We start from the raw sequence: 12,591 nt of genomic DNA on the forward strand, positions 1-12,591 counted from the left end.
GGAGATTATGGCTAATTCACTGAGGGTCAGTTGCCAGCTCCTTATCCTTTCCTGTGGATGACCACGAACACAGATGAAATTTGGAGTAGCTGTCCCCATAATGTGATAGTTAGTGATCTCTCCATTTCCCCTTATTCTCTGTGTATCAAAGCACTGGGTTTTAAGTTATTTTCATCAGTTAGCATTAATAGCCCAATCCTACGCTTGTTTATGAGAGGGAGAGTGTTAAAGCACAAAAAGCAAGTGACAGAAGGAGAACATTGTTTCTTGGAATTCTGGGATTGGCAGGGATTGTCTTTACAAGCAACATCCTTTGCTCCACTTCCCAGATGGGAGATGTTTCTGTGTTCTTCTCTGCCACCTCTGTTTCTATTGCTAAATGCAAGTCAGCTCAGCCAGGGCCCATGCCAAGTGGAACAGGACAGCAAGTCAGTATTATCCCTAGTCACCGTCAGTGAGGGAGTCTATCATGTAACTGCCCATTTGCTTTATGAGGCTGGAGCTCCCTCACGCTACCAAACTGAGGCCTGCCTGGGCCTGCCATCAAGCCAGCTTCAGCATCCCTTCAAAGTTCTTGTTGTACCATTTGCATTGCAGACACACTCAGCTCAGGGTTGAATTAATTGACCTCTCCTGGCTGGGCTTTCCCTGCCCATGTTGCAGGGAACTGCACAGTGGAGATAGGAAGGGCAGGCGTGCCCAGGAGGTGCTGTTACTGCCCTCAGAATGGGGCTACTTTGGCATGGAGGAGCTTGGTCATGTGACAGCCTGGGACCACCTCCTTGATTTACAAGGAGGTGGTCCATGGGGGAGTTAAACGTGAAGGTATCCTCTGCTCCCAGGTTAGCTACATATTGCCCTGTCCTGAGACTTGCCAGTGTGGGCAGAAACTGAAATTAGACATAGGTAGGGCATGTGCAGCAGAACGACATCATGACTGGCATGGGGGGGGCGGAGTCACATCCCCTTGCCCCATGAATGAATGCCTGTAGATGCCACCAGTGAATCTGAGCCTGAGCTGGGATTTAAACCCAGTAGAGTAATAGGAAATCCTGGACCAGTATGTTTAGTAGTAATCTGAGTTGCTGTTCTTAAATGAGCTGAAATGTCTGGGTCCTTCCTGCACTGTAGCATTGTGATTTTTTAAAAACACATGCATGAGTTACTGTCCATGTATGTATTATCTGAACATACTTGATGTACTACAAATTCTCACAGGAATTTTTCCCAAATATGGAAGCCTTACAACTGTGAATGGCAAAATCAAATGTAAAGATGTTGTTGTTAAACAGCATTAAGTTGTTACACGGTATTAACTTATGGTGAATTCCCTCTAAAGTATATTTCTTGATTGTCCTTGACCATCCTGCTCAGCCCTTGTAAATGCAGGGCTGTAGCTTTCTTTATGGAATTAATCAATTCCGCCTTTCTTTTCTTCTTCTGCCTTTGACTTTCCCTACCATTATTGCCTTATCCAATGAGTCTAAATGTAAATACAGACCAAAAATTGGAATCAATAAGAATTACATTTGGAATGTTATGGGAATTGTGAATTGCCATAATGTAGGTTAGCTTGAGACCTGGTGTTGGCCCTAGTGAGCTTTATGACTAAGTGGGGATTTGAACCTGTGCCACGCTAGTAAAAGTTCAGCACTGAGCTAGTATACTGTGCCGGCTCATCCCTGTGTACACAGAGGCTACATGTGCTTTTCTACAGAGCAGTAGGATGTAGCCCTTGTAATGGCATATGGAAGATGGTAGATCAGGGACTTGGGGCTGGGTATGTGGAAGACCAAGGACCTAGTTTGAGAGAATATGCCTCTCGCACACGGTGGGCATGTTGTGAGCAGAGCCGGCTGGTGCCGGAAGTCAGACTAGATGGCCCGGGAGACCCTTTCTGACTCACTCTGTTTCTATGTTTCTGTTCCACTGCTTTTAGGAAGTGTCTCAAACAAAAACACATTTTGCTCTTTCTTGCATTTTTTCTGTAGCAACAAGGACTAGAAACTTACACATCAAAATACATAAGTGTCTTGAAAGGAAATTCTCCTTAATTCTATGCAAACTACTGCTGCTTTTGTGCCTTAAGCACCATCCTTCCATGGGTATGACCAAATAGCCTCACAGCAACCAAGGTCTCACATCTGTCAGTTTGGGGTGGAAGATGGAGTTTCAATTCTTTGTGTTGTGTGTACTTGTGGGCAGGGGAAGTTGAATCGATCTTGCTTCATCTTTATATTTCCTGAGCTACAGCCCTTGGCGTTGGAATGTTTTCTCAGGGTGTGCTCTTGAAGTAAATGAGAACTGAGTGTATAAAGTGACCACATTAACGAGATGTAGGCAGCCTGGCCGTCCCCAGAGAGGGAAGGAGTAATTACCTGTCCATTCCTCCCCCCCCCCCACATCTTCCCGCACATGCTCTCTCCCTCCCCCCTCCCCAACCGGTCACTGTGCACCCAGTTGGGGAGCAAACTGTAATCACATTTACGGTGACAAATGTGGTTATTAAAGAAAATGGGTTAATCCGCCTCCTGTGGCTGGAGGTGGCTTAGTGGGGATGGAGGAAGGGGAGGGGGCTTCCTCCCAATATCAAAGGGGCAGGCACTGTGGATGAGGATAGAGATCAGTGAGTGAACGGACATCTTCATTAACCCCATTGGCACGGCAGGGCACAGAAGGGGGGATGGGACGATGCTTTAGAGAGGCTCAGTCGACTTTGAAAGCTCAAGGGGACAGACTTCCTCTGTGGCCTCAGCTCGGTTCCTTTGCGCCCCCCCCCCATTTGTTCACATGCATGTGCAGCATAAATTCCCACTAAATTATGTTAGGAAGAGGAAAAGCCTCAACTAAATTGAGCTCTGTATAATGGCCTCTTCCAACCTAGTGCCCAAAGTTTTGGACTTTGGTTGCCATTAGATTAAGCCAGCATATCAAACAGTCAGACATTCTGGGCCTTGTAATTCGAAACATATGGAGGGCACCTGGTTGGAGAAGGCTGCTGTACACGTTTGGGGACATTGGCATAGTAACTCTTCTACCCTGTCCCTCCCAGCACATTCTTAATAGCACCAGCCAGTCTGTTGCTACCAGTTAGTATTTCTAGTCTGTGTTTTGAGGGAAGGAAGTGTGCAAGTCAACAAGGGACCAGTCCGTTTGGTCTGGACTGAGGCTGCTGCGAAGCAGTATTTGTGCTTTTCTCCTCTGTGCCTAGGCCTGCCCCACTGCAAGTATAGGAGTGGAGTTGAGGAGATGGCTGCCGCTTGACCGAATGTGGGCCGTTGCTGTAAGCAAACACAGTTGAACATTAAGGCTGTGCAACTTTCCTTCTGCAGTTGCAGTGTACACATTTTAAACAGTGAAGGGCTTTACAAAGCTGAAAACAAAATTTTAGCCCAGGGTTGGAGGACCTGTGGCTCTCCAGACCACATCCCTGACTGTTGGCCATACTGTCTGGGGCTGCTGGGGCTTGCAGTCAGACAACCACTAAGAAGGTCACTAAGAAGGTCCACTGTTACAGTCCTTCAGGTCAACTCGAAAGCACGTAGTCTGTGGCTGGTGAGTTTTCTTAGGGCCAACACAGGATTTCCACTGAGTGCTGATGAGATGTGGCGAGCAAGGCTCTCTGTTTCCTCCTGTCCCCTCTGTGGCTAAGAGAAGTAAAAAAGAAAGAAAGAAAGAAAAATAAACAGAATATGCAAATCTATGTAACATTAGCTCACTTAATATATTCCAGTTGCTGAATTCAGCTGTTCTTGGCTGTTGTGCTATTTGTCCATTGTTTCTGCTGTTCCCTAGTCAAATGCATCCCTTCCAGCCTAATAAGTAGCTACTCACTTGGACCCCTGGAGACCACTCATGGACATTTTCAAATATTGCTTCTTTTAATCCCATAAATGACTAAAATAGGTGCACTAGGAAATATGTTTGTGGACTAGTAATTCATGTGGAATGATTTGGAAGGATGGATCGTAGCAAAGCATTTTTAAAAAAATGGACCATCCTGCTTGTCCTTGTAGAACCTTTGCCTCTAATTCTCATATACTTATAAGTAGCTGAGGCTGAGAGAAAGTGCTTTCTTTTCCAGGACAGAATCATAGAATAGTAGAGTTGGAAGGGGCCAAGAAAGCCATCGGGTCCAACCCCCTGCTGGTGCAGGACACCAGTTTACACCACCCCACTCAGATGACTGTCCCATTTCTTTTTGAGTGTCTCTAGTGTGGAAAAGCCCATAGTCTCTCTAGGCAACTGGTTCCATTGTCGTGTAGCTGACACTCGATATCTAGCCTGAATTTGGTTTGTCACAACTTGAGTTGATTCTTCCATCTCGTTCACTCTGGTATGAGTGAGAAGAGATCTTGTCTTTCCTCTTTGTGGCAGCCTTTGAGGTACTTATAGAGTGGTAACATGTTTCCACTCAGTCTTCTCTTCTCAGGGCTGAACATACCCACTTCTTCCAGTCTTTTCTCATAGGGCAATGTTTCCAAACGTAGTGGATAATTGCTCTTATCCATGGGTTGCCAATAGGCAGTCTGAAAGGCAATGTTTTTGACTTTGGCATCACTTAATGAACATTTTAGTGCGGCTTCCCAGATGAAGAAAAGAATTGTTCAGGTGCTAACCATTGCAACATTTTATAGCCCATGCCTGAAAATATTCCATATTTGTCCAAAATGCTTTCTAATAACTGGGAAGTCCTTACTATCAGATGGGACCATCTTTTTACAACTGTAGATTACTTTATGAAAGAAGTAATTTGTGTGGCAAAATACACTCCTGGACCACTGTTGCTGTAGCACTGCCCCTGAAAATCTAAAAGTTGTCCACCCTTGCCTTTTTTTTTTTTTTTTTTTGATCTGTTGCCCAGATTTACATGTTTACTTTCTCCTTCCCCAGCACATTTCTGGATTACTGGCACCTGAGAAGCTGGTGATACTTGACCTGTGAAAGCATTGCTGGGCACTGCTACACAGCTGATAAAATTGGCCTAACTTCCATTCCATCATTCTGAAGAACCACTGGAATTGTCTGCCCTGTGAAGGGGATGCTAGGGCTCTGGGTATCATAACAGAGTGCTCTTGGCACCCTTCCAGTACGGCAGTCTGCAGGGTTCCTTCCGTAAAGATAGTTGCACCAGTCTGAAACTGGTTCGGGCTCATAGTGTAGACAGGCACTAAGTCTCTAATCCCAGACTTGTCCCTTGTGGGAGCCACACAATATATCCTGGCTGCTGGTTTATTCCTTTTTTACATAGGGGAGTAATATGAGAGTTGGAGGAAGTAAACGGAATGGACAGTCCTGTGAAGGCTCCTCTCCTCTCCTCTCCTCTCCTCTCCTCTCCTCCCTGAATTCCTCCAGTCTTTTCACACTGCTCAGTTAGTTTTTAAGATAAGTGCTATTATAATCTTTCCCCACCCCTATCCACGCCCCCCCACGCTCCAAATACCCATAGCCTTTTTCCAAAGATGTGGGAGGAAGGGTGGGACCCCGCCACCTGTCACTGGGGCAGGATGGCGCGTCTGGGCCTCCACTAGGGTAACCGGAGTGGCGCATTCTTGCTGGTAATTTTAGCTGCTCAGGCTGAGCTGCATTAACAGGTGGAATTTCATTTTGCTCTTGAAAGGCCTGTTGTTGGGAGGAGGGGGAGCATGTGTCTGTCCATATGCATGCTGGGGTGGGGGTGCAGTGGCGAGGAACAGGCGGATAGGCAGTATATTCTGCATAGGAAAACTGGGGAAGCAGAATTGCTGCCTCTTTTGTAGCAAGATGGTACCAAAGCCTTCACCTTTCCCTAGAGTTTCCTAGAAATGTAGCAAGCATGGCATTTGGGAGAAGCGGGAGAGGTAGAAGTTTTCTTTAAGCAGCATCTTTGTTAAACCCTCCAAAAGTGGGCCAAAACCAAAGACAGGAGAACATGTACATAATTTATTGTAAGGCCTAGACAGCTTACATTATTGGGAGGAATATAAAATACCATAAAATAAAATACTTTTGCTAAGCAGTTGATTTTTAAAAATCCTTTATATGAGTATAAAGTTGTCTTTAATTGGGCAGCATCTTTACTACAATAACCTGTTTAAATATACATACTTATTAAAAACAGCAGGTGGAAGGCATCCCTTCCCTCACATTGAGGGAAACAAGGAATTGTCTTCTTTAGGATGGGGTCTGTTGAAAGACAACATCTAAACATAAATAGTTCCTGTTCCTTCAAAAGGATTGTTTCATCCAAATGCAGATGTATGTAGATCTGATAATTTAATCAATCAACTAAGGCTATAGTATTTATGCTAATTTACTTCAGAGTAAGTTCTTTTGAACTCAGTAGGGTATCTGAGTAAGCATGCATAGGATTGACTGCTAAGATTTCTTTAACTGGATGACAGACCTTCCTTATATTATTGCTATCAAATGTCTTTATTATCTTGTAACATAAAAGTGAACAATTAACTCTTAAGCACAATGAAAGCAGGTTTATTCTCCTGGCACTTTCTCTTTTCTAAAGATTTTTTCTTTTGAAATATCTAAAAGCTGTCCTGACTTTCAATTTAAGGAGACGAATCCAGATTTATTCATACTTAGAGTAAACCCATTGAAATGATGAATGTCTGTAATGACTAATGTAAGATTTTAGTGCATCTATTGTGATGTATGACTAATTTCTCAATGCACCTTGCAGTATAAAGCAAGTAACAGTAAAATGTACACAAACAATACAAAAATGCTAAATCTAAAACTTAAAAGTAGCATCAGCAAGTTATTTGTCAAATGAATGGGAATATAAGATCATTTCAAATGATCTCTAAAGATTTTGTATGAAAGAGAGTTTGAGAATGAAAAGACCAAGCTACCTATATCAATCTGTTGTGGCTTGGTCCAGCCAAGGCACCTCACTTTAGATTCAAGGATACTTAGGAAGAAACGACACTGCATGTGTCAAATATGATATACAGTTTATTGAATAGAGTGATGAAATATGGATACAAAACATAAGAAAGAAAAAGAAAACTGACATTCCCCTTATCTGTGACCATATTGGTTTCCTGAATAGACCAGGGGATGTTCTGTGGGCTGTCAGAGTTGCCTTGGTGAGTGATGGATCAATTGCTCTACGCAAGCCCAAAACCAAAAGGCATTGCCTCTTGGCTTAGATTTAATAAAGTTCCTCTCTCCATTGTTTCAGGGGTTGTCAGTATGCACAGACTCTTACTCTGTTTCCTAGGAGACAGGGGAGGGCTTCAGTAAAGGAAACAGTTTCAGTTCTCATGACCAACAACTGCTCTTATCTAAAGAATATACTTGGCGGAGGCAGCTTCATGGCAATTATCTCTTGTGCATTTCCTAACAAGCTGAAGGCCATAAGGCCTTGGCATCACTTCAAGAAACTATTCTGGTTTTTGGATACTGGGAAGTTTGCTACACACTCTATTAAACCTTTATATCCTCCTCACCATTCTTGTGGTAGAGCCTGTCCAATTCTTTCTTTCCCTCTCCCTTTACTTCCATCTTGTGTTTTCATCAATACATACACTGCCACTATTTATTTATTTATTGTTTTTCTAACCTGCCCCTACAAATGTCTTGGGTTGGCTTACAATAGAGCTGTGTGGCTTTTTTGGTTTTTGCTACTTCTTGGTGTTCTGTCTTGTAGGCAAGAAACTGAAGTTGGTTCCTTGTTCCATATTTGTTCAAAGGTTCGTAATGGAGCTCCATCAGTAAAATAAATAAGGACCTAAAGTTTCTAGGCCCCTCCATCCACTCCCAAAAACTTTGGACAGCGCCATACCATATATTAGTGATTGAGAGAATCTCCTCTTCAGAATAAACAGTAACTGTTTCCAACCAAACTATCATATTTAAACAACTCTCAGTGAGGCAAGATGACTTCAGTGACAATTTCAGTGAGTGGCTGCAGGGTCACCCCAAATGAAATACTCCCTTCTCCAGGGTGTCCTGCATGAGACAGGGCTGAATTGTGCCCAGTCCAGCAATTCCTTTGGGCACAAGACAAGGTTAAGCATGGTGCCCAGATGCCAATAGTAACCAACGAGTTAGGAACCAAGTTCAGCATTGTGTGGTAGGCACTTCTGAGATGGGGGGAGGGGGGAGAGAATGTCAGCAGGACCCCTAATTTTACCTTTGAAGTTGTAGCATTAATGCTGCTGTAAGCTATATAAATGCTGCTTTAAAGAGTAGTGTACAAAATCCTAGTTCCTTGGGTGATTAAATCTATATGTTGACATGAGAAGAGGAGAGAGATTCTTGTACCTGGAGACTGAAGGGTAGAGCCAGTACTTTTCAAGATTTACTGTCTGGGACATCTTCTGTAAAACTTGAATGAAAAATATGGATGTTGTTGATGACTTTTATAAAAAGTCTAGAATCGACAGGAACACTAGGAGCGTGCTCTGGGGGTTTCCAACTTAGGGCAGCAGGATTGGTTACACAGCACTCTGGCTATTTATTATCTGCATCAAATCCTTGCTTGAAAGCTGTAAAAGAATAGGAAGGCATTACACTTGAAGGTGAACCTGTGTGATTTTTTAGGGGGTGGATTGGTGAGGAGAAGAGACCTTGTCACTTTTTCACTATGGACACTGTGGGACCAGAGAAGAGGAGGCTGGCCAAGCCGCTTGTCTGAGTCTTCTGTCCAAGAATATGCAGCTGCTTCTACTCTGGCACTAGAAAATATGGAAGTCAAAACTGACAGACAGATACCTCCTATTGCTCCGGAGTCTGTGTACATATAGCCAAGGAAAATGGTTAACTAGTGTCATTATAGAGCTTGGAGGGTGATCAAAAAGTTACTTTTCAAATCATTCCTTGGGTCTCCCTGACCCCCTACCAGTTCTGATGAGTAGCCTAATGTTTTCTCCTTAGAAATTATATATTTTCCTCTCCCATCCAGCTTCCACCCTCTCGTGTGCATCTTGTACTCTTTCAAACCTAGCTAGAAATGCACAAGCAGCGACGAGGGAAACTTGTGCTTCACTTTCTTGAGTCTGGGCAAGCTGAATCAAGTCAACTTGCTCCAAAGTGTGTGCCTTTGTCTCCCGTGGAGGTGCCAGCTCATTCTGTCTTCTGAGGACACCCGATGCAGCTTGGTTCTTCTTCCCTTCCCTTCCCCTCTCCACTCTATTGTACACCAGCTGCAAGAGCTGTGTGCAAAGACTTCACCGGGTGCACTGGGGTGGGGGAAATAGGGAATGATTCATCCCTTACTCTCTTCCCCCCACCCTGCCCTGCTTTTCAGGAGCATGACTGTGACTCAAAATTTGCAGTTTGAAATGCCACAGGGCCATGGGACAATAGCAGTAGTATGAACTCACTTTCTGGCACCATTGTGCCTGCTTCTTGAGAATTTGCATCCTTTACTTGCAAACCTGGCAGAGGTGTCCACTTTTAGTCCCATCTGTGAGAGGCTAGAAGGCGATGTGTACTATTTTCTAGCTCCTTGGAACTGCGGCTCTTCCGTCTCTTCTCCCCCCGCCCCGCCCCAGGTTCCCCAGCACTGGCAGCCCTTGCATGTGAGCCCGACACCAAGAGCAAGGAGGAAAACCTCAAAGCTGTGACCACATATCAGATTGTCATCATACTTCCTGCTTTGTCCCCAGTTCACACTCACTGGGGAAGCGAGGGGGTAGAGAGGATGGCACTGTCATAGCAACGCATTCATAATAATCATTGCCCTGTTGGGTTGGCCTATCCTTCCACTCTAATACTAGTCCAGCTCATGCTCGGTGGCCAGATTGCCTCCTCAGCCCCTGACTGAGGGGTCCCCAGGCTTGTGGGCACCAGAGCTCATTTTCCAGTGTAAAGCAAAGGAAGTAGTGTGAACGCTTTTGAGAACGCATAGAGTGCCTAACCACGACAGGTATGTGCTTAACCTCATTCAGGTTTTCATAATGAAAAAGTCGTTTTTTCTTTACCAGGTGATGGAGAAGGAATGCGCAAAAACGTGAATCTCTGTTTTGAGACTCCTTTTTTTAAGCCCACCTGATCGTAGTTCACTGAAGTAGGTGGTGCTAATGAAAGGCTGTGGTTGGTTGCTGCGGCTCACACTTGCCAGGCGTTGTGACTTGAGAGATCTGTCTCTTAAAACCAGATTAAGCAGGAGGGGCCCTGCTGTGGTTATTCAATTGGGTGTAAAAGTTGCTCCAAAGAGATCTAACATGTTCTTCTATAATTTAGAATTCCAGAGTGTGGAGCCCAGGCACTGGCCAAAGGTTCTGGGGCTTTACACCCAAGTTGTTGAAATACCAGGAGGCAGTCAGGGGCTGCAGGTCAAGGCTGAGAGATGTTTGGCTCTGGGTTATACCCGCAGCCCTATCTCCACTGGGATGGGACAATTCAGCCACCCCATCGTCCACTTTATTACTAAAGGGATGTCTGTTGGACCACAGACAGTGGATGGAGGCCTTGGAACAAATCTCTGTTTGGTTTGTGAGGAGAAGTGAAACTGGGCTATGCTGGGAATCGAAATCTGCAACAGGGAAGTTGTGGGTGGGCACACTTTGGTTGCAGGCCTGACAGGAAGCCCTTGGTTGGCATTGTGCCTTGGGTGTGCCAGGGTGGCTGATGGCATCAGCCCATTTGTTTGGCAGCCATATTCAGGGTTTGTCGGCCTGGCCTGCTGTTTAGTACGCATTATGGTATAGCCTCATTGTGACTGTTTCATTTGCAGGGCCATGAAGTTGGACTAAATAAGATCATCAAGCCCTTGGATTTGCTAGGGAGCACAGGGGTGGTGGAAGATTTCTTTGTACAATTCTGTAGTGCATCTGCGTTGGTCTCAGCAAGATCTGTGGATTGATTTTTAACAGCTGCAAATGAAAGCAAACCATTCTTCTCCAAATGGTAGTAATGAAGCATCTATGTAAACTTCCTGATGACACTGTCCAGCTTTTGTGATTTTTTTTGACACTGCCAAAGTCCGTGGGTCAGATTTAAGCATTTATTATTCATCCCTTAATGTTCTACCTTTACCTGAATCTCGAACACTTATGCTTGGAAGTAAGTCCTCACCTGTGTTACCATCTCCTTTCATTGAGCTCTCTGGACCATGATTAATACCATCAACTTTCTGTCTTCACTGCATGGGCTCATATACCTTATTAAAACACAAACACGCACACACACTTTGCCAGTGGGTTTCCTCTTCTGACACATCTTCGTCAGTTTCCTGCCACTGTTCAGTAAATGTCAGTACCTTGGATTATCAACGCGTGTGCTGGGTACCAGGCCAGCTGTAGCCAACTTACTTGACTCTAAGTAATTGGGGGACAGATCTCCAACCGAAACCTCATCAGCGCCCTCTCCCTCTCTTGCCTGCCCCATCCTATTTGACAGACCAGGAACCAGCTGGCCTTGTGCTTCTCTTCCGCTGTTCAGTTTCTACCCCACGTGGTCCCTGCCTTCCTGCCCCCTTTTCATCACTTACCTTGAATTTGTATATGTGGGAAGGGAGTTATGCTTTACTGCCATCTTACCACTGAGAGCAATCTTGGCTGACTTGGCCTATCACCCAGTCTTATATCCTATACCTTAAAATATCCTGGCCAAAGGACTGGAAAGTGCTGGTATTTCTAGCTTGGAGTGAGAAGGTGGGTTGCCCAGGTTGAGGAGGTGGGGATCCTATGGTCGGGGGTGCTTTACATCCCATAGGTCAGTTGCGCTGAGCCTCTAGCCCCACTGGCTCAGGATGGCAGTTTTTCAGATCTCAGAAGAAAATATGTCTTTTTCTCCTAGGACAGAGTGCTTGAAGAATGGCAGTTTTTCCAAATGTCTACAAGACCCAGAAGAAGTCTTTTAATGGATAAAGGGATGTCATCCGGAGTAGTTGTCCTGGAACAGTTGCTAGGATAATAGCCCTCACTGGGTTCAAGGCAGATAAGAGAAACATATGAAATATACCTTGAATAGATGTTAACCCTTTCTTGGCTGGAGAAGGAATTCCTCAGTATCCAGTCATGCAACATGAGGTGCTGGCACTGAATAATTTAATTTGAAGTATCTTTTGAGTCCATTGTCTTCAGGAGGAAAAGTGTATGTATCTGCATGTGTATATGAATGACTACACTTGTTATACTGTTCTTAACGATGCCCACTGGCAAGTGCATGATGGGGGTGTTAGTTTAGGCTTGCAGGGCAGAATTGAAGCATTTCAAGAGAAGCGCCCGGTGTCCTTTGCAGCCCACACCAGTTCTGTGGTGGAAGTAGGGCATCCTCCTTAAACATTTGTGCCCTCTTGATGGAATGTTTAAAAATCATTGATTTTAAACCACTCTGAAATCGGAGAGCGATAAGTAAGAGTGGGAACAAGCAGCAACCGCTTGCTTTTCTTGCTATGTCTTCCCAAACACCTGGGGACAAAAACACAGTTTTCCTTCCACCCTCTCCCCTCCCCTCCCCTCCCCTCCCCTTTTGCTCTCTTTTTCTTTCTCTTTGGGCATGCACAAATCCCACTAGTGAATTACTGCATCTTTCATGCTTGGCTGCAGCTTTGCTCTCATTTCTAGTCTCTTATCCATTACAAGGGTGGCAAAACACTTCCTAGGCATTGGGCAATTGAGTTGTTGCCAACTGAGGTAGGGT

The 12,591-nt window shown here is 44.7% G+C and overlaps 1 protein-coding gene across 5 annotated transcripts in view; it reads left to right on the top strand.

Annotated features, from left to right (window-relative positions):
* RARA (retinoic acid receptor alpha) overlaps window positions 1-12,591 on the top strand; it is a 158,894-nt gene that overhangs the window by 24,683 nt on the left and 121,620 nt on the right. Inside the window, exon 2 of one of the 5 annotated variants that reach the window (XM_044447212.1) lies at window positions 11,746-12,042. The exons of 1 other annotated variant lie outside the window; for it this stretch is intronic. The gene's annotated coding sequence lies outside the window, so the exon portion shown is untranslated. Of the gene's footprint in view, window positions 1-9,788; window positions 9,872-9,921; window positions 11,011-11,538; window positions 12,043-12,591 lie in introns of those variants that run through there. 3 more of the 5 variants (XM_044447213.1, XM_044447214.1, XM_044447211.1) reach the window with 3 other exon arrangements.

This window comes from Varanus komodoensis, unplaced genomic scaffold, assembly GCF_004798865.1.
Source record: "Varanus komodoensis strain SLA01 unplaced genomic scaffold, ASM479886v1 scaffold50, whole genome shotgun sequence".
NCBI classification, from domain to species: domain Eukaryota; kingdom Metazoa; phylum Chordata; class Lepidosauria; order Squamata; family Varanidae; genus Varanus; species Varanus komodoensis.